This window comes from Balaenoptera borealis (assembly GCF_965194805.1).
Source record: "Balaenoptera borealis genome assembly, chromosome: 10".
Classification (NCBI taxonomy): domain Eukaryota; kingdom Metazoa; phylum Chordata; class Mammalia; order Artiodactyla; family Balaenopteridae; genus Balaenoptera; species Balaenoptera borealis.
In genome coordinates this window covers 75,420,245-75,443,057 of record NC_138874.1, presented here as the reverse complement: position 1 = coordinate 75,443,057, position 22,813 = coordinate 75,420,245, and the positions used below count along the sequence as shown (strand labels likewise).

Genomic DNA, 22,813 nt, shown 5'->3' with positions numbered 1-22,813 from the left:
GTGGATACTTCTCCTTTTTCATTTCTAATTCTATTGATTTGAGTCTTCTCCCTTTTTCTCTTGATGAGTCTGGCTAATGGTTTATCAATTTTGTTTATCTTCTCAAAGAACCAGCTTTTAGTTTCATTGATTTTTGCTATTGTTTCCTTCATTTCTCTTTCATTTATTTCTGACCTAATCTTTATGATTTCTTTCCTTCTGCTGGCTTTGGGGTTTTTTTGTTCTTCTTTCTCTAATTGCTTTAGGTGCAAGGTTAGGTTGTTCATTCGAGATGTTTCCTGTTTCTTGAGGTAGGCTTGTATTGCTATAAACTTCCCTCTTAGCACTGCTTTTGCTGCGTCCCATAGGTTTTGGGTCGTCGTATCTCCATTGTCATTTGTTTCTAGGTATTTTTTGATTTCCCCTTTGATTTCTTCAGTAATCACTTCATTATTAAGTAGTGTATTGTGTAGCCTCCATGTGTTTGTATTTTTTACAGATCTTTTCCTGTAATTGATATCTAGTCTCATAGCGTTGTGGTCGGAAAAGATACTTGATACGATATCAATTTTCTTAAATTTACCAAGGCTTGATTTGTGACCCAAGATATGATCTATCCTGGAGAATGTTCCATGAGCACTTGAGAAAAATGTGTATTCTGTTGTTTTTGGGTGGAATGTCCTATAAATATCAATTAAGTCCATCTTGTTTAATGTATCATTTAAAGCTTGTGTTTCCTTATTTATTTTCATTTTGGATGATCTGTCCATTGGTGAAAGTGGGGTGTTAAAGTCCCCTACTATGATTGTGTTGCTGTCGATTTCCCCTTTTATGGCTGTTAGTATTTGCCTTATGTATTGAGGTGCTCCTATGTTGGGTGCATAAATATTTACAATTGTTATACCTTCCTCTTGGATCGATCCCTTGATCATTATATAGTGTCCTTCTTTGTCTCTTGTAATAGTCTTTATTTTAAAGTCTATTTTGTCTGATATGAGAATTGCTACTCCAGCTTTCTTTTGATTTCCATTTGCATGGAATATCTTTTTCCATCCCCTCACTTTCAGTCTGTATGTGTCTCTAGGTCTGAAGTGGGTCTCTTGTAGACAGCATATATATGGGTCTTGTTTTTGTATCCATTCAGCCAGCCTGTGTCTTTTGGTGGGAGCATTTAATCCATTTACATTCAAGGTAATTATCGATATGTATGTTCCTATTCCCATTTTCTTAAATGTTTTGGGTTTGTTTTTGTAGGTGTTTTCCTTCTCTTGTGTTTCTTGCCTAGAGAAGTTCCTTTAGCATTTGTTGTAAAGCTGGTTTGGTGGTGCTGAACTCTCTCAGCTTTTGCTTGTCTGTAAAGGTTTTAATTTCTCCATCACATCTGAATGAGATCCTTGCTGGGTAGAGTAATCTTGGTTGTAGGTTTTTCTCCTTCATCACTTTAAGTATATCCTGCCACTCCCTTCTGGCTTGCAGAGTTTCTGCTGAAAGATCAGATGTTAACCTTATGGGGATTCCCTTGTGTGTTATTTGTTGTTTTTCCCTTGCTGCCTTTAATATGTTTTCCTTATATTTAATTTTTGACAGTTTGATTAATATGTGTCTTGGCGTGTTTCTCCTTGGGTTTATCCTGTATGGGACTCTCTGTGCTTCCAGGACTTGATTAACTATTTCCTTTCCCATATTAGGGAAGTTTTCAACTATAATCTCTTCAAATATTTTCTCAGTCCTTTTCTTTTTCTCTTCTTCTTCTGGGACCCCTATAATTCGAATGTTGGTGCATTTAATGTTGTCCCAGAGGTCTCTGAGACTGTCCTCAGTTCTTTTCATTCTTTTTTCTTTATCCTGCTCTGCAGTAGTTATTTCCACCATTTTATCTTCTGTGTCACTTATCCGTTCTTCTGCCTCAGTTATTCTGCTATTGATCCCATCTAGAATATTTTTAATTTCATTTATTGTGTTTTTCATCATTGCTTGCTTCCTCTTTAGTTCTTCAACGTCCTTGTTAAATGTTTCTTGCATTTTGTCTATTCTATTTCCAAGATTTTGGATCATCCTTACTATCATTATTCTGAATTCTTTTTCAGGTAGACTACCTATTTCCTCTTCATTTGTTAAGTCTGGTGTGTTTTGACCCTGCTCCTTCATCTGCTGTGTGTTTTTCTGTTGTCTCATTTTGCTTATCTTACTGTGTTTGGGGTCTCCTTTTCACAGGCTGCAGGTTCGTAGTACCTGTTGTTTTTGGTATCTGTCCCCAGTGGCTAAGGTTGGTTCAGTGGGTTGTGTAGGCTTCCTGGTGGAGGGAACTAGTGCCTGAGTTCTGGTGGATGAGGCTGGATCTTGTCTTTCTGGTGGGCACGTCCACATCTGGTGGTGTATTTTGGGGTGTCTGTGGCCTTATTATGATTTTAGGCAGCCTCTCTGCTAATGGATGGGGCTGTGTTCCTGTCTTGCTAGTTGTTTGGCATAGGGTGTTCAGCACTGTAGCTTGCTGGTCATTGAGTGATGCTGGGTCTTGATGTTGAGATGGAGATCTCTGAGAGATTTTTGCCGTTTGGTATTACGTGGAGCTGGGAGGTCTCTTGTGGACCAGTGTCCTGAAGTTGGCTCTCCCACCTCAGAGGTACAGCCCTGATGCCTGGCTGGAGCACCAAGAGCCTTTCGTCCACACAGCTCAGAGTAAAAGGGAGAAAAAATAGAAAGAAAGAAAGAAAGAAAGAGGCTATAATATAGTGAAGTAAAATAAAGCTATTATAAAGCAAAGCTATACAGACAAAATCTCACCCAGAAGCATATACATATACACTCACAAAAAAAGGAAAAGGGGAAAAATTAATATATCCTGCTCCCAAAGTCCACCTCCTGAATTTGGGATGATTCGTTGTCTATTCAGGTATTCAACAGATGCAGGCACATCAAGTTGTGGAGTTTTAATCCACTGCTTCTGAGGCTGCTGGGAGAGATTTCCCCTTCTCTTCTCTGTTCGCACAGCTCCTGGAGATCAGCTTTGGATTTGGACCCACCTCTGCGTGTAGGTCGCCTGAGGGCGTCTGTTCCGCACCCAGACAGGACGGGGTTAAAGGAGCAGCTGCTTCGGGGGCTCTGGCTCACCCAGGCCGTGGGGAGGGAGGGGTACAGAGGAGGCGGGGCGAGCCTGCGGCGTCAGAGGCCGGCGTGACGTTGCACCAGCCTGAGGCGTGCAGTGCGTTCTCCCAGGGGAAGCTGTCCCCGGATCACGGGACCCTGGCAGTGGCGGGCTGCACTGGCTCCCGGGAGGGGCGGTGTGGAGAGTGACCTGTGCTTGCACACAGGCTTTTTGGAGGCGGCAGCAGCAGCCCCAGCGTCTCACGCCCGTGTCTGGGGTCCGCGCTGATAGCCGCGGCTCGCGCCCGTCTCTGGAGTTCATTTAGGCGGCGCTCTGAATCCCCTCTCCTCGCGCGCCACGAAACAAAGAGGCAAGAAAAAGTCTCTTGCCTCTTCGGCAGCTGTAGACTTTTTCCCTGTCTCCCTCCCAGCCAGCTGTGGTGCGCTAACCCCTTCAGGCTGTGTTCACGCCGCCAACCCCAGTCCTCCCTGCGATCCAACCCAAGCTGAGCCTCAGCTCCCAGCCCCGCCCGCCCCGGCGGGTGAGCAGACAAGCCTCTCGGGCTGGTGAGTGCTGGTCAGCACTGATCCTCCGTGCGGGAATCTCTCCGCTTTGCCCTCCGCACCCCTGTGGCTGCGCTCTCCTCCGCGGCTCCAAAGCTTCCCCCCTCTGCCACCCGCAGTCTCTGCCCGCGAAGGGGCTTCCTAGTGCGTGGAAATCTTTCCTCCTTCACAGCTCCCTCCCACTGGTGCAGGTGCCATCCCTATTCTTTTGTCTCTGTTATTTCTTTTTTCTTTTGCCCTACCCAAGTACGGGGGGAGTTTCTTGCCTTTTGGGAGGTCTGACGTTTTCTGCCAGCGTTCAGTGGGTGTTCTGTAGGAGCAGTTCCACGTGTAGATGTATTTCTACTGTATCTGTGGGAAGGAAGGTGATCTCCGCGTCTTACTCTTCCGCCATCTTCTCTCCTCCAAAGTAGACTATTAATAGTCTACTTTTAAACTGTTATATATAATGTTAAACTGAGATAATTTATAGTTATCTACTAATAAACTGAGATAACTATAAATTATCTCAATTTAACATTATATCCCTGAATATTATATTCCCTAAAATTTTAACAAGATTTTGGAGAAACAAAAGAGTATCATATATTCATATTTTTATGTCTAAGTTCCCAAACATCTTAGTCAACCACATATAAATATGCAATTTTATAACTAGCTTCCCTTAAGATACATATGTAAATGATATGGCTGATAATCAAATCAGACTCCTTCATTTTTTGTTGCATCACAACTTAAACTAAAGCATAATTTTATTTTATATGCCAACAAAATTGTCATTCTGCAAAATAGCCTTCATAATATATATTAAGGCCATATAAAATGAATTATTATTGTAACTAAGTGTGCACTGTGAAATGGTTTAGTAAAACACTGGCTTGCATGACATATTCTTGTCTTGCTTAACAACTGTAATAAAATAGGAATGATAGGGCTTTAAAGAACAGTGTAGAATTAGAAATAGAAATTACTGTGTATTATATTGCCATTTGATACGATGCACTGTAGCTTGTTGACAGTAATCTTAATGAGGATTATACCAGAGATATCAAAAATATATGTTGTCATCTATTAACAGTCAAATACTCGAAGGTATTTATCTTGTGTCTACATTTGCATGCTACTTTTAAAAGGCTCTTATTTTAATTAACAGAATATTGAAATCCCATTTGAAAAGAAATTTGAATGCTAAATTAAACCATCAATAAAATTCAACAGAGACAACATACTGAGAAAATGCAGAAAATCTGAATGGCTTTGAAATTTGGATTGTGAAAGACAAATTAAATTCAACTGGGGAGATGTACTATCTGGTACTGACATTCAGAAAAATTTTCAAGATTTGGCCATTGGCTTACCAAGTGGATAACGTAATATGTATCTATTCCCAGGAGATGAGTAGGATATGTAGTTCTGTTTAAATCCTCAAGCAATTGTACAATTAGTGGTCTGTATTTTCTGCATTGCCATTGAAGAATCTAAATGTATCTTTAATTATTTAGGACTTTCAGTTAAATACATCAGGGATCCTAATCTAAGTAATATAGGGCTAGGGTTGGGGTGAAGTTTATTGGCTAAATAGATCCAATTCATTGAAGAAATCAACAGAAAGGCAGGGAGGAATCTGGACCAAAAATACATTTGGATCTCAAACACTGACCGGTTCATCTAATATGTTCTTCTCCACTTGTGTTGGGTGTATTAGTTTTTTACATATTTCTTGCTACATGATGGAAAGTTGGCAAACACCAGGTTCAAAGTTTCTATTTTACATCTTAAGCCTTTTCTGATTTCAAATTTTATAATCTTAGATAAAGTTTCTAGTTATCCCAGCTTGGGTTTGGTTCTTACACATGGCCAAGGTTTAGCTGGATAATGGAAGGATGAAAAAGTTATACTGTGGGCAAAACTGTCTGGAGTAGGGCAAGTTTTATAGAAGGAGCCGTTCTTCTCAAAAGACAAAATAAACAGAAATAATTATTGTCTTGCACTCAAGTTGTAATTGCATATGAGATATATGCATATACCGAAACTATCCATGGTCTCAGTTTAGGTTAATTAATTCATCTGAAATTAGTTATTGAGTACCTATTATGTGCTAAGCACATAGCTGTGCTAAGCACCTCAGATACCACAGTGAAGAAGACTGATAGCTTCTTTGCCCTCACATACTGCACATTTTAGTGTGGAGATAGCCAAAGGTTATAAACAAATATAAAAACTTTGTATCATGTGAAATAAACAAGGGATTGAGATGAAGAAAGGTGTAGGGTGGCTATTTAAATAATATGGTCAGTGAAGAACTTTTTGGGGAATCATTCTAGTCAGTGAAAAAAAAGAAAAAAGCATGTGCAGTCTCTGGATTGTAAAAGACTGTGGTCTATAACTAGTGAAATGCAGGGTAGTCTTAGTTAAGGTTGGAGAAATGATTAGATCATACAGAAACTCAAAGGCCTGGAGTATGAATTTTATTCTAAATGCAATGTGAAGCTTTTGAAGCATTTCAAGCTATGGAACGATATGATCTCATTTATATTTTTAAAAGTTTCACTCTTGCTGTTACGTAGAGAATGATTTGGGGTGATGGATAAAAAAACTTATTTGGTGATATCTTGTATATGGGGGGTGTGAGAAATTAAGAATCTAGGATAAGTCCTTGTTTTCAAAATTTAGTAAGTAGACAGATGGTGCTACCAAGTAGTAAGATAGAGAAGACTTATGTATACACAAATAACTGTGGTAGAAAGAAATGGAGAGCTCACTGCAGTGCATGATAATGTTGAAATAAGAGACATACAAATAAAAAAATCAGGTAACTAGATGCATGAGTCTAGAGTTCAAGTGAGGACAGAAACTGCTTTTAGTATGGTGTGTTGTCTCTCAGGCATATTCCATGATCTCGATTCAGAACCTTAGGGGTTTACATTATAATGTCCTCTTCCATTATGGCTAGCCATAAGTTCCGTACAAATTGTTTTCCTACCAATGATATCTTTATAATATTAGAGATTAGAGGGTCCATTGGGTCCTATGGTCCAAATGGCACAAATACCTGGAGCTCCTGCAGATTTTTTTTTCTATTCTACACCTAACTTAAAACAATTAAATTACTTAAGTAAATTATTGTAGGTCTTTTGTGGGAGGATATATATCTACTAATGATAGTTGCCATGATTTTCCTTTGTCCTTTCAAATAGGAATGTGGGCTCTCTTTCAGTGGTTTCATGGTCTAAGAAATGTCTCAGGTTTGGTAACTGACCATGAACCATGACTATTTTGGGGCTGCTTTTCTTGATTTCCTCATAATCCCTTGATAATTTGAGTTATCATAAAGGTTAAGCAATACTTTTTTGACTCATGTTTCTTCCTTCTAGAAACAACTGCAATACATCAGTCATCTCCACGACCCTCTGAAGATGAGCCCCTTCAACTGCCACTCTGATGTTGCTGTTCATTGCAAATATCGTGCCCACCTGGCTTTTGACATTTATGTGCCACCACCTGACCTCTTAGGGGACCAATTCCTTTACAGCATCACCTGTGGTTAGCCCTGACCTACAAGAAGGAGCCACCACTCAAAGATGGTGGCGCACCTTTCATCAGCACATTTTGTTGTTATAACTTTGGTAAATGGAGTTTCCTCTAGGCTCATCAGTGGAATATTGTTGGTCAGTGGAATTTCTAACCTTATGCTGTACATTTACTTTACAATTCCCAATTCTCTAATCCTATGATCTTTTCCTTCACTATCACAGAATTTTGGCATTCCTATTTCATTTAACATGAGTCATCACTTTATCCAAGCTTAAAAGAGAAATCCTAATAGCATGGTGGAACCACCTACCAGAATTCTTGTCAGGGTGTTAAATTTTGTATCATGGGAAGGTATTCCCATATCAGCAAACTTTCCCTTTTATCAACTTTATGTTCTCCCTTTTCTATCAAACACCCTCAAGATCCAGTCACAGCTCCTGAAAATACTTATTAACCAGATCCTGAAACTTTTTTTTTTTGAAATTTTTTTGAATTGAAATCCCAGTTTCAATTCAGCCAGGCTATGCTAGGTTTGAGTTCTGTTATTGATCTAGCTGCCTAGAATGGACAAAAAGGTGAATCCTAAGGCAGGAAAGCTTTGTTTTGTAAGGTACCCTCATGATCTTCAAACAAGGAAAAAGGGAAACATCTTCTAAAGGGGGTAACATGCCACTTCTGTGGGCTCAGTTAAGAGGAATCTGCAAGTAGAAAGTTCTCAAATGTCCCTAAGCTATTATCCATACACCATAATTCCCTCTTAGATCCCTTTTATTTTTATTTAAGTCATAACATGAAATCTTTAGTGAAAGAGAAAGGCTGGTATAAACATGTATAATAAACTCATGTGAAAATATAAAGAAGACTAATTAGCTAAATGTGTTTCAAAAGAAAAGAAAATTACCCTTCTAAAGAGTATTTTTTTTCAAAATGACAGTATTTTTACCATAAGCAGATTCTTATAATTCAGAAAACAACGACTTGAACATAATATGTTTAAAAACTCAAATGAAATCACATGCAAAAATGATCTTACATGGTTATATATAATGAAACTAGATACAAGAGAAAAGATTTTCTAACTGTGGTTACTTTGTGACATTGTGATGATATTTTGGAAAATTATTTCAGTTCTCTAATAACTGTTACTCATCTGAAAATTACAATAAAAAAGAATACACTTCATAGTGGTTTGCTGTAAGTATTGAAAATAATAAATATAAGGCTCTTAGTACATGGTACATAGTAGGTACTTAATAGACGTTTGTTGAATAAATGAATTTTAATCATTCAATTCAAATTAACAATTATCTATACATTAATTACAAATAACATATGTCCATGGGGGAAGAAATTCTCTGAAAAATATCGTAGGGAACAATAAAACTAACCAAAAAGACAAGGCTTTTATATGACCATTTAAATTTCTATTCCTAGCAGGTCTAAAGTTGCCAAGGTTTGTAATATATTCTGAGTAAAAAAGGTTTCATATCTTTTTTTTTTTTTTGGTTGTTTGTTTTTTTCTTATTGAGTTGTATGAGCTATCTGTATATTTTTTTTTTTGAATTTTTGAATTTTATTTATTTTTTTACACAGAAGGTTATTAGTTGTCCACTTTATACGTATTAGTGTATACATGTCAATCCCAATCTCCCAATTCATCACACCACCACCACCACCAACCCCTCCCGCCACTTTCCCCCCTTGGTGTCCATAGTTTGTTCTCTACATCTGTGTCTCTATTTCTACCCTGCAAACCGGTTTATCTGTACCATTTTTCTAGGTTCCACATATATGCATTAATATATGATATTTGTTTTTCTCTTTCTGACTTACTTCACTCTGTATGACAGTCTCTAGATTCATCCACGTCTCTACAAATGACCCAATTTTGTTCCTTTTTATGGCTGAGTAATATTCCATTGTATGTATGTACCAAATCTTCTTTATCCATTCGTCTGTCGATGGGCATTTAGGTTGCTTCCATGACATGGCTATTGTAAACAGTGCTGCAATGAACATTTGGGTGCATGTGTCTTTCTGAATTATGGTTTTCTCTGGGTATATGCCCAGTAGAGGGATTATGGGTCATATGGTAATTCTATTTTCAGTATTTTAAGGAACCTCCATACTGATCTCCATAGTGGCTGTATCAATTTATATTCCCACCAACAGTACAAGAGGGTTCCCTTTTCTCCACACCCTCTCCAGCATTTGTTGTTTGTAGATTTTCTGATGATGCCCATTCTAACTGGTGTGAGGTGATACCTCATTGTAGTTTTGATTTGTATTTCTCTAATAATTAGTGATGTTGAGCAGCTTTCCATGTGCTTCTTGGACATCTGTATGTCTTCTTTGGAGAAATGTCTATTTAGGTCTTCTGCCCATTTTTGCATTGGGTTGGTGTTTTTTTTTTTAAATATTGAGCTGCATAAGCTGTTTATATATTTTGGAGATTAATCCTTTGTCCGTTGATTCGATTGCAGATATTTTCTCCCATTCTGAGGGTTGTATTTTCGTCTTGTTTGTAGTTTCCTTTGCTGTGCAAAAGCTTTTAAGTTTCATTAGGTCCCATTTCTTTACTTTTATTTTTATTTCCATTACTCTAGGAGGTGGGTCAAAAAAGATCTTGCTGTGATTTACGTCAAAAAGTGTTCTGCCTATGTTTTCCTATAAGCGTTTTATAGTGTCCGGTCTTACATTTAGGTCTCTAATCAATTTTGAGTCTATTTTTGTGTATTGTGTTAGGGAGTGTTCTAATTTCATTCTTTTACATGTAGCTGTCCAGTTTTCCCAGCACCACTTATTGAAGAGACTGTCTTTTCTCCATTGTATATCCTTGCCTCCTTTGTCAGAGATTAGTTGACCATAGGTGCGTGGGTTTACCTGTGGGCTTTCTATCTTGTTCCATTGATCTATGTTTCTGTTTTTGTGCCAGTACCATATTGTCTTGATTACTGTAGCTTTGTAGTATAGTCTGAAGTCAGGGAGTCTGATTCCTCCAGTTCTGTTTTTTTCCCTCAAGGCTGCTTTGGCTATTCAGGGTCTTTTGTGTCTCAATACAAATTTTAACATTTTTTGTTTTAGTCCTGTAAAAACTGCCATTGGTAATTTGATGGTGATTGCATGGAATGTGTAGATTGCTTTTGGTAGTATAGTCATTTTCACAATATTGATTCTTCCAATCCAAGAACATGGTATATCTCTCCATCTGTTTGTGACATCTTCGATTTCTTTCATCAGGGTCTTATAGTTTTCTGAGCACAGGTCTTTTACCTCCTTAGGTAGGTTTATTCCTAGGTATTTTATTCTTTTTGTTGCAATGGTGAATGGGATTGTTTCCTTAATTTCTCTCTGATCTTTCGTTGTTAGTGTATAGGAATGCAAGAGATTTCTGTGCATTAATTTTGTATCTGGCAACTTTACCAAATTCATTGATTAGCTCTAGTAGTTTTCTGGTGGCATCTTTAGGATTCTCTATGTATAGTATCATGTCATCAGCAAACAGTGACAATGTTACTCCTTTTCCAATTTGTATTCCTTTTATTTCTTTTTCTTCTCTGATTGCCATGGCCAGGACTTCCAAAACTATGTTGAATAATAGTGGTGAGAGTGGACATCCTTGTCTTGTTCCTGATCTTAGAGGAAATGCTTTCAGTTTTTCACCATTGAGAATGATGTTTGCTGTGGGTTGGTCGTATATGGCCTTTATTATGTTGAGGTAGGTTCCCTCTATGACCACTTTCTGGAGAGTTCTTATCATAAATGGGTGTTAAATTTTGTCAAAAGCTTTTTCTGCATTCTATTGAGATGATCATATGGTTTTTATTCTTCAGTTTGTTAATATGGTGTATTACATTGATGGATTTGTGTATATTGAAGAATCCTTGCATCCTTGGGATAAATCCCACTTGATCATGGTGTGTGATCCTTTTAATGTGCTGTTGGATTCTGTTTGTTAGTATTTTGTTGAGGATTTTTGCATCTATATTCATCAGTGATATTGGTCTGTAATTGTCTTTTTTTGTAGTATCTTTGTCTGGTTTTGGTATCAGGGCGATGCTGGCCTCATAGAATGAGTTTGGGAGTGTTCCTTCCTCTGCAATATTTTGGAAGAGTTTGAGAAGGATAGGTGTTAGCTCTTCTCTAAATGTTTGATAGAATTCACCTGTGAAGCCATCTGGTCCTGGACTTTTGTTTGTTGGAAGATGTTTAATCACAGTTTCAATTTCATGACTTGTGATTGGTCTGTTCATATTTTCTGTTTCTTCCTGGTTCAGTCTTGGAAGGTTATACCTTTCTAAGAATTTGTCCATTTCTTCCAGGTTGGCCATTTTACTGGCATAGAGTTGCTTGTAGTGGTCTCTTCAGATGCTTTGTATTTCTGTGGTGTCTGTTGTAACGTCTCCTTTTTCATTTCTAATTTTATTGATTTGAGTCCTCTCCCTCTTTTTCTTGATGAGTCTGGCTAATGGTTTATCAATTTTGTTTATCTTCTCACAGAATCAGCTTTTAGTTTTATTGATCTTTGCTATTGTTTTCTTTGTTTCTAGTTCATTTATTTCTGCTCTGATCTTTATGATTTCTTTCCTTCTGCTAACTTTGGGTTTTTTTGTTCTTATTTCTCTAGTTCCTTTAGGTGCAAGGTTAGATAGTTTATTTGAGATTTTTCTTGTTTCTTGAGGTAGGGTTTTATTGCTAGAAACTTCCCTCTTAGAACTGCTTTTGCTGCATCCCATAGATTTTGGATCCTCGTGTTTTCATTGTTATTTGTCTCTAGGTATTTTTTGATTTCCTCTTTGATTTCTTCAGTGATCTCTTGGTTATTTAGCAATGTACGGTTTAGCCTCCATGTGTTTGTGTTTTTTACGTTTTTTTCCCTGTAATTGATTTCTAATCTCATAGCATTGTGGTCAGAAAAGGTGCTTGATAGGATTTCACTTTTCTTAAATTTACTGAGGCTTGATTTGTGACCCAAGATGTGGTCTATCCTGGAGAATGTTCCATGTGCACTTGAGAAGAAAGTGTAATCTGCTGTTTTTAGATGGAATGTCCTATAAATATCAATTAAAACTATCTGGTCTATTGTGTCATTTAAAGCTTCTGTTTCCTTATTAATTTTCTGTTTGGATGATCTGTCCATTGGTATAAGTGAGGTGTTAAAGTCCCCCCACTATTATTGTGTTACTGTCAATTTCCTCTTTTATAGCTGTTAGCTGTTGCCTTATGTATTGAGGGGTTCCTATGTTGGGTGCATATATATTTATAATTGTTACATCTTCTGCTTGGATTGATCCCTTGATCATTATGTAGTGTCCTTCCTTTTCTCTTGTAACATTCTTTATTTTAAAGTCCATTTTATCTGATATGAGTATTGCTACTCCAGCTTTCTTTTGATTTCCATTGGCATGGAATATCTTTTTCCATCCCCTCACTTTCAGTCTGTATGTGTCCCTAGTCTGAAGTGGTTCTCTTGTAGACAGCATATATATGGGTCTTGTTTTTGTATCCATTCAGCAAGCCTGTGTCTTTTGGTTGGAGCATTTAGTCCATTCATGTTTATGGTAATTATCGATATGTATGTTCCTGCTACTATTTTCTTAATTGTTTTGTATTTGTTTCTGTAGGTCCTTTTCTTCTCTTGTGTTTCCCACTTAGAGAAGTTCCTTTAGCATTTGTTGTAGAGCTGGTTTGGTGGTGCTGAACCTCTTAGCTGTTACTTGTCTGTAAAGCTTTTAATTTCTCCATCAAGTCTGAATGAGATCCTTGCTGGGTAGAGTAATCTTGGTTATAGGTTCTTCCCTTTCATCACTTTAAATATATCATGGCACTCACTTCTGGCTTGTAGAGTTTCTGCTGAGAAATCACCTGCTAACTGTATGGGAGTTCCCTTGTATGTTATTTGTCATTTTTCCCTTGTTGCTTTCAATAATTTTTCTTTGTCTTTAATTTTGCCAATTTGATTATTATGTGTCTCGGTGTTTTTCTCCTTGGGTTTATCCTGTATGGGACTTGCTGCGCTTCCTGGACTTGGGCGGCTATTTCCTTTCCCATGTTAGGGAAGTTTTCGACTATAATCTCTTCAAATATTTTCTCGGGTCCTTTCTCTCTCTCTTCTCCTTCTGGTACCTCTATAATGCAAATGTTGTTGCGTTTAATATTGTCCCAGAGGTCTCTTAGGCTGTCTTCATTTCTTTTCATTCTTTTTTCTTTATTCTGTTCCGCAGCAGTGAATTCCACCATTCTGTCTTCCAGGTCACTTATCCGTTCTTCTGCCTCAGTTATTCTGCTATTGATTCCTTCTAGTGTAGTTTTCATTTCAGTTATCGTATTGTTCATCTCTGTTTGTTCTTTAATTCTTCTAGGGTTTTGTTAAACATTTCTTGCATCTTCTCGATCTTTGCCTCCATTCTTTTTTCAAGGTCCTGGATCATCTTCACTATCATTATTCTGTATTCTTTTTCTGGAAGGTTGCCTATCTCCACTTCATTTAGTTGTTTTTCTGGGGTTTTATCTTGTTCCTTCATCTGGTACATAGCCCTCTGCCTTTTCATCTTGTCTGTCTTTCTGTGAATGTGGTTTTTGTTTCACAGGCTGCATGATTGTAGTTCTTTTTGCTTCTGCTGTCTGCCCTCTAGTGGAGGAGGCTATCTCAAGAGTTTCATATCTTAAGGCACAGAATATTCAATTGATATATTTTATTGAATTCCATGATAAAAAAACTCTATGAAGAAATATACAGGTTTAAATGCAGGTTTAAAATATTTTATTTAACACATCTTTCAAATCCTATGTATATAAATGACTATTTTGCATTAACCTAGGTGTTGCATGTTGTTTTGATGATGCTTTTATTGTTCCCAAACATTTTAAAATCCGTCTTTGGATACAACTTTAGAACTAATACATCAGAGTACACAACACATAAATACATACACACACATTATATCATTTTATAATGAACATTTATATCTTAATAAAAACTTTATTATCCCATTTATTCATCCCACCCACACTATTCACAAACACCAGAAACATATTTGACAAGATTAAGTACACTCAGACAAATGTGTTATAAAATGTGAAGGCAAATCTACAAAATATAGCTGCCAAACATAGTTTGGCAAAGGTGGCATCACCAGAATAGATGTATGACCAACGAAGGCAACACCTTAAAAAAGCTTAATGATTATTTTCAAACATAAAATCAATAAATTTTAGGTTGGTTTAATTAAATATGCTATATCCTCTTTGGATATCTACCCTTTCATTGATTTCCACCTAGAACAAGGAGGCTTTATGCTGTATATTATTTTGAAATGGTAATTTGGAGATCATTGGTTTCTTGATGGATGTTAATATTTCTGAATACAACATGGGTTTTTAATAATAAATTAAATTAATATGATAGATATTTCATTGCTCAATATTACACATGTCCATGCTAAAATAAAAAGTCATATGTAATGATTTCAATGTAGAAAAGAGAAATTCTCAGTTATTAAGAAAAAGCAAAAACCCCAAAAAACCTCAAAACATAGAACTGCATTATACACATTAAAATTCTCTTGATTTAATATTTTTGAGGAAAAAAATATATATACCAAATAAAAATGCTTCCTTCTATCATTTTAGAAAAAGAGCTAGGGTTTCCTAAAGGATAAGATTGGAGAAGATAAATTGAAGGGATACTGGTAAACAATTTAAGAAGCTTACAAAACCAATTAACTTTATCATTATTTCAAGTTATTCTTCTTAATTTTTATACACATAGTGATTTTTGTAGATACAAAATACTTAGAAATAAATGCCCAGCTATGCACAATCTACCTAAAAAAATAGTACATAATAATGGTTTGAAGGCCTAAATATGTCTCTCCTAATTATATTCTTATCTCTTCACCTCAAGAATAATACAAATTTTATCACTCCAATGAATTTTAAAATTAATAGACTTCATTTTTAGCACAGTTTTAGGTTTATAGAACAATTAAACAGGAAGTGCAGAGAGTTCCCATATATCCCTTCCCCCAAATTTCCCCCTATTATTAACATCTTGCATGAGTGTGACATATTTGTTATAGTTGATGAACCAATACTGATATACTGTTCTCAACTAAATTCCATAATACATGAGGGTTCACTCTTTGTTTTGTACAGCTCTGTAGGCTTTGACAAATTTCTATGCCATACACCCAACATTATAGGATCATATAGAATAGCTTCATTGCTCTAAATATCACATCTTCTCTAACCATTCATCCAGTACCGAACTCGTGCCCCCCACCTCCCAAATGAGACTCCCTGGCAACCACTGATTTTTTTTACTGTCTCTATAGTTTGGCCTTTTCCGTAATATCATACAGTTGGACCAATACAGTATGTAAGCTCTTCAGACTAGCTCCTTAGACTCAAAATATTCATTTAAGATTCCTCCAAATCCTTTAGTGGCATGATAGCTCATTTCTTTTTATCATTGAATAATATTCTATTATATAAGTGTACCATAGTTTATCTATTACCCTGTTGAAGGACATCTTGGTTTAGTCTAATTTTTGACAATTATGACTAAAAATTCTGTAAACATTTGTCTGCAGGTTTTTATATGTACATAAGATTTTCACTTATTTGCATAACACAATTGGTGGATGATAATCTGTATGTTTACTTATGTAAGAAAATGTAGTTGTCTTCCAAAGAGGCTGTACTATTTTGCATTGTAACCAGCAATTAGTGAGGTTCCTTGTTCTACATACTCCTGAGCATTTGGGTGTCGTCAGTGTTTTGGAATTTACTAAATGTAAAGATGTTGCGTATCATCTCATATGTTTATTTGCCATCTTGTATATCTTCTTTGGAGAGGTATCTGTACAGATATTTTGCACACCTTTTAATTAGGTTGTATTCTTATTGTTGAATTTAAGTATTATGTGTATATTTTTGATAAAAGTCCATTATTAGATAGTGTTTTGCAAATCCACAATCCCAGTATGTGGCTTGTCTTTTCATTCTCTTACCAGAGAAGTTATTGCCAAATGAAGGTCACCTATATTTTATCCTATGTTATTTTCTAGGAATTTTATAGTTTTTATTTTACACTTAGGTCTACAATCCATTATGAATTAATCTTTGTAAAAAGTGTAATATCTGTGTCTGGATTCACTTTTTTGCATGTGGATGTACTGGTGATCCAGCACCATTTTTTGAAAAGACTACCCTTTTCCACCGAATCGCCTTTCCTTTTTTGTCAAAGACAAGTTCACTATATTTTAGTGTGGTCTCTTTGGGCTCTCTGTTCTGTTATAGGAATCTGGTTATCTATTCTTTCACCAATGCCACACTGTCTTGATTAGTGTAGTTCTAGAGTAAGTCTTTAAGTTAGTAGTGTTGGTCCCCCAGCTTTGTTCTTGTTCAGTATTGTGTTGGCTATTCTGGGCGTTTTGCTTTCCACATAAAAGTTAGAACATGAACTATCCACAAAGTAACTTGCTGGAATTTTTATTGCGATTGCATTCAACTTGTAGATAAAGTTGAGAACTGACATCTTTATAATAATATTGAGTCTTTCTGTCCATGAACATGGAGTATCTCTCCATTTATTTAATTCTTCTTTGATTTTGTTTATCAAAGTTTTGTAGTTTTCCTTATATAAATTTTGTAAATATTTTGTTACATTTACACTGAAGCATTTAATTTTGGGGGTACTATTGTAAATGGTATTGCACTTTTAATTTCAAATTCCATTTGTTCATTGCTGGTATATAGGAGGCAATTAACTTTTGTATATTAAACATATGCTGTAACCTTGCAATAATCATTTATTAGTTCCAGGAGTATTTTTCTTAATTCTCTGGAATTTTCTACATAGATGATCATCTCATATGCAAAGACATTTCTATGTCTTCACTCCCAAGCTATATAATTTTTCTTTTTCTTGTCTTATTGTATTAGCAAGGACTTCCAGTACCATGTTGTATAGGAGTGGTGAGAGAGAATATCCTTGCCTTGCTCCTGATCATAGGAGAAAGCATCTAGTTTCTCAAGATTAAGAGCAATGTTTGTTGTAATTTTTTGATAAACGTTCCTATCATGCTGAGGAAGTTCCATTTTTTCCTAGCTTGTTGACAGTTTTTATCATGAATGGGTGTTGTGCTTTGTTAAGTGCTTATTCTCCATCCATTGATATGATCATATGATTTTCCTTTTTTGGCCTGATTATGTGAACAGCCTTAATTGATGGTTGAATGTTGAACCAGCCTTGCATACCTGTCCTTATAAATAAATTTGGAAGTGTTCCCTTTGCTTCTGTTTTCTCAAATATATTCTAGAGAAATTGGTATCACATCTTATTTAACTTCTACCTGTCAAATCTGTTCATTTCTGGTGTTAAAGTTTCCAACTATAATGTATTTGTTTATTACTCTTTGCAGTCTTATCAGTTTTTACTTCGTGTACTTTGATGCTCTGTTGTTAGGCACATGCATTAAGGATTGTTATTTCTTCTTGGAGTATTGACCCTTTATCATGTAATGCCTGTCTTTATCCCTGATAAATTTCCTTGCTCTGAAATCTGCTATGTTGGATATTAATACAGCTATCCCTGCTTTCTTTTGATTAGCATTAGTGTGGTATATCTTTCTTCATTCCTTTACTTTTAGTCTACATGTATCTTTACATTGAAAGTGGGTTTCTTGTAGACAACATATAATTAGGTGGTGTTTTTTGATCCACTCTGACAATCTCTGTCTTTGAATTGGTGTATTTATTCCATTCATATTTCATTTGATTATTTATACAGTTAGAATAATAGTGACCATATTTTAACTGTTTCCTAGTTGTTACCCTTATTATTTAATTTTTTCTTTTCACTCTTTTTCTGCTATTTATTGTAATTAATTTAATGTGATCTCATTTTCTTTCTTCTATTAGCATTTAATTATGCTTATTTTTATTTTTTTAGTGGTTGCTTCTGAGTTTATGATATATATTTACTACTAATTTTTTTTCCACTTTCAAACAACAGTATATTGTTACATGGGTAGTGCAAGTACCTTATAACAATTTATTCTCAATTTCTCTCTCCCATCTCTTATTATATTTCTGTCATTCATTTCACTTATCTATAAGTTATATTTATCCAATACATGATGCAATTATTAATTTGAACATAGATCATTTAAGAATAAGAAAAATAAAGGATTTACCTTGTCAAATGCTCTTCCTTTATTTATGTAGATCCACATTTCTGATCCATATTATTTTGCTTCTCTCTAAAGAAATTCAGAGAGAATTTTAAAATTCTCTCAGAGAGAAATTCAAAAACATTTTTTGCAAGGTAGTTCTATTGGCAACAAACTCCCTCAGGTTTTGTTTGTCTGAGAAAGTCTTTATCTCTGCATCATTTGTGTAGGATAATTTCACTGGATACAGAATTCCAGGTTTTTGGAATTTTTTCCTTTCAATGCTTTATATATTTCACTCTGTTAGTCATTTTGCTTGAGTTTCTGACTTCTCACTCTTGTGGTAGGTAGTAGCCTTGGGTTGAAAAGAGGAAAATTAAAAGCAGCAGGAAAAGATAATCTTTTACTTCTTAAGTGACAAATCCTGCTACTCCCAAATCCCATCCCTGAATCTATGGCCGCCATCATTCATCTTTCTCCAGGATGGGTTTCAGACCATAGCATTTGTGCATTTTCCTGTAGTTCAGGGCACCACATCTAATCCAATACTTTTATGTAAAGCAGCAGTTATTATTTTTTAATTAGATTCATCTTATTGAGTAGAATTTGCACTAGCTACAGTCAGTTTGCACACAGTCCTACAAACATACACAGAAACACCCATATGATCAGAGTTGGCCATTTCCACTATCCTTGGCCTCAACTGTGAAGCACTGAAATATAAAGCATTATTATCAAATATTTTCCTGCTTAAATTAATCCATTATTGCATGAGAAAATATAATTAGCTTAGGAAAGCTTCTGATAATGTTTGTTCCCATGACATATGAACTCTCATTCTGCTGTTTATATAGGCAGGAATTTGAGGAGATAAAAATATTCTTTCTTTTCCTGAGTTATGATTTGATATTTAAAGTTTTATTTCTAGTAAATATAATTAGAGAATATGTCTTAGGTCTATGGCTAGGGAGACTTCCTAATTATTATCTAGTCATTATTAAGGTGAACAACTGACCACTTGTAGAATAAGGGCAGGTCACCTAACAGAGGTAACAGAGAGAACTGTGGATTCTGAGGACAGAGTAAGTCAAAACACGAGAAAAAAGAGGTTAATTCACACATTCTCATACTTTCTCCCCAAATCTCTAGTTAGATATATCAGTGAGTGAAAGGTGGAGAGTTCACGTCACATTCTTTTTTCTCTCTAGAAATTAGAGAGAAGTTTTGATCTGTCATGGAAATTTGAAGTAAATTTTATCATTTAACAATATAGTGTCTGATAGCTACTAGGATCAGCTCTATGATTACTCCTCCAATTTCCATCTTCATGCTTAAGGACAGTTTATTAAGTACGTGAGCTCTCTGTGATATGCAATATTAATGAATCTACAGTCTCTAGTTAAATTTGGAGAGAAACTCATATATTGTGAGTGGTCCTAACATATCAGGGAGGACATTTGCAATTCTGCATAGTTCACGTTTTTGGGGCTTATGATTTTTAGGCACCAATGAAAACACGTCCTCTTCTTGAACATTCGAGAAAAAATGTAAATACCAGAAAAATAATTTATATAATCTACTGGATATAGAACCAAATAGTGATTAAAAGTACCTTGTTATTTTAATATAACTGACGTTTTCTTACATGAAACTTGTTACTCTTAAAGATACTCTTAATAAAATAGCAAGATTACCTTGAGGTCAGGAAAACTGTTGACAATTAATATATAATGGAATGGGGAAATTGTCATGATATGACGTTAAATTCTAAAAAATGTCTATTTTTTCAACATTAAGCCAACACACACATGAAAATGCACACATGTGAGCTCACTAAATTTTTTAAGCGATAGGAAGCATACTTATATTTCTAATATAATTCTGCTGCCTGGTGAAATATGGGTGGATTTTAGTTTTGTGGCATGTCTCTCTAGAGTCTCCAATTTTGCCCTATGTGTCTATGAGATTAACCCAGGGGTTCTGAGGGGATACTCTGTATAATTAGTAGTGTGTCTCCTAATTACAACACTTTAATTTTTTTTTTTTTTAATTTTGCTGCATCGGGTCTTAGTTGCAGCACACAGGCTCTTTGTTACGGTGCACGGGCCTCTCTCTAGTTGTGGCACACGGGCTTAGTTGCCCCGCGGCATGTGGGATCTTAGTTCCCCCACCAGGGATCGAACCTGCGTCCCTTGCATTGGAAGGCGGATTCTTAACCACTGGACCACCAGTGAAGTCCCTAATTTTGTTTTAAGTGTTAAAATTACCTTGCAGGTAAGTAATCATAAAAGAAAACTTTAGTTATTTGGGGCTAGTTTTAATTTTGCTCCAAGTCCTTGACTCAAAAGAAACTATGCCCTTCAGTACAGCTGAAGATTAACTGCAATGTTTTCAGCTTAATTGTTCATTCATTTGCCACAACAAAGGCTGCATGAGGAGAGATTAAGAGTGCTGGTCTGGAGTCAAAAAGATCCAGGTCAGAATCCTAGTATTGCAGATTACAGTTATATGATTTGTGGCAAATTGCTGATCCCACACTGTGTTAGTGAACATTAACTGAGTCAATGTATTCATACCAAGTTCTTAGTCTTACTATTATTATCCTAATCACATTAAAGAAAATTAAGGTTAACTGAGAAATACTGAAGAATTTCTTAAAAAATTGGTGTTCATTATGTAACATTTTCTCATTTCAATTAAAAAATGTTTCCCCAAATGAATATACATTTTACAATATTATTTTCCGGGTACCTTTCTTATTACGATATATTAAAATACTTATATCCCAATTTTAAAGACTGTGTAGTGTATAATTAAAGAGAAAGTTGTTTGCAGTATAAATTTTCATTTCTCTATTATCTCATTGTGAAAGTTATAATTAGGTGACTATCAACTATTTAGGTTAAATACATCGAAAATTATTTTAATATAAGTACTGTTGCAAAATTTTGGATAGGTACTGTATGAAAATATTGTACTCTAACATTTTAGGAATGTCTACAAAATAGCATCTAGAAAAAAGATTATGCTGCTGCAAATGTTTAATTTTTTTCAAACATTTATATATTTTGATAAATGCAAAAAATATAATTGACTTAAACATATAAAAGTATATATTTGAATACCAGAAAAGTGAATATATTTTAGGGAAATTATTTAGAAATATAAATAAGCAGTATTTTGAGGAATCAGGGATAGGAAAAAAGGCCATGTTTTAAAAAGTATAAATACTAGCAAAAAGTTCTATCTTGATATATTAAGAAATTATTCAGGCTAAATTTACCATCCAGTTGTCATGACAACATGCATTTTGCCTAATGCAAATATTTGGCAAGGGAAAAAAAAAATCTAACTTCCGGAAAAGGTGTTGCTCTGATATGTAGAAAATACTTCACTCCCTTTTAATCAATTTTGTTATGCATTATTTAAGTTATTTGCATCATAGCTGTCTAACTCAAAGAAAAGTAGGATTCATTTCAAACTATCTGTAGCATTAAAATGATTTTCTTAGTTGTATATATCATTTGAAAAATCTATATTTTTACATACAATAAAATCACTAAGTATTTCCAGAAATAAGTTCCTCTAAATTAAATACTTCAATTAGGTAAAACTATTCCAAAAATATGTAGAGAAAAAATAAATTTTGACATTTATATATTTTTAGATTAGAAACAAAATTGAGTGTAGATGAAACCCTTTTAAAAAGATACATTTCTCATTGTAGAGCAATTGTGCTCCAATGAAGATGTTAAAAAAAAAAAAAAAGATACATTTCTTTCACAACATCTTACTTTTACTAGAAAGAAAGACATAATTTGGGCTAAAGTATTTTTGCTAATGTAACAAGTCTATAGTTATTAAACATTCAAACTATTCAAGTGTTAATTTTCTTTTCTGTTTGAGTCACTGTGCAACATAATTGATTTTTACTTTTGCTTAATTTTAAAATTTTTCCCATGAAAATGAGTGAAATTTATATTTGCCTGAATTTTTTTTCTTACTTTTCCTTTTGAATTGACTACATTGATTGCTAGATTTATTGTCACAGTTAACTGATTCTGCCTTATGGAAGAAAGGCATAGGCTTATCATCATTTAAATGATTTACAGGTCATACCTTGTTACCACCAGGAGTGAGTGGTGGCTACTACATCATGAAGCCTGCATTCCTTAACCACTTTCATTATTTTTCTGACCCCAGAGGCCTCTTGGTTTGCAACCAACCCATGAGGTAATACAGTACAAATGACTGAGGAAGATGAGTAAGAAGGAAAAAAAACCCAAAACAGTGTTGGGAACTCAAATCTATAAATAGTTCAGCTGGGGTTCCATTCTGGGAATAGATTCATGCTCATTAACTCATAGTAGAATGGGTTAATATATTAAAAAAATAGCTTACACTTTGTGATGGAATTACGCAAATTTGAAACATTAGGATTTAACCATCTAGGACAAGATTCAGTAAAAATTGGA

The 22,813-nt window shown here is 35.2% G+C and overlaps 1 long non-coding RNA gene across 1 annotated transcript in view; it reads right to left on the bottom strand.

The window, feature by feature from the left end:
* Nucleotides 1-12,985: 12,985 nt before the first annotated feature.
* Nucleotides 12,986-22,813, bottom strand: part of LOC309604724 — a 63,826-nt gene continuing 53,998 nt past the window's right edge. The window contains exon 3 of the long non-coding RNA XR_014231020.1: nucleotides 12,986-18,428. This is a non-coding gene — a long non-coding RNA (uncharacterized lncRNA). The remainder of the gene's footprint in view (nucleotides 18,429-22,813) is intronic.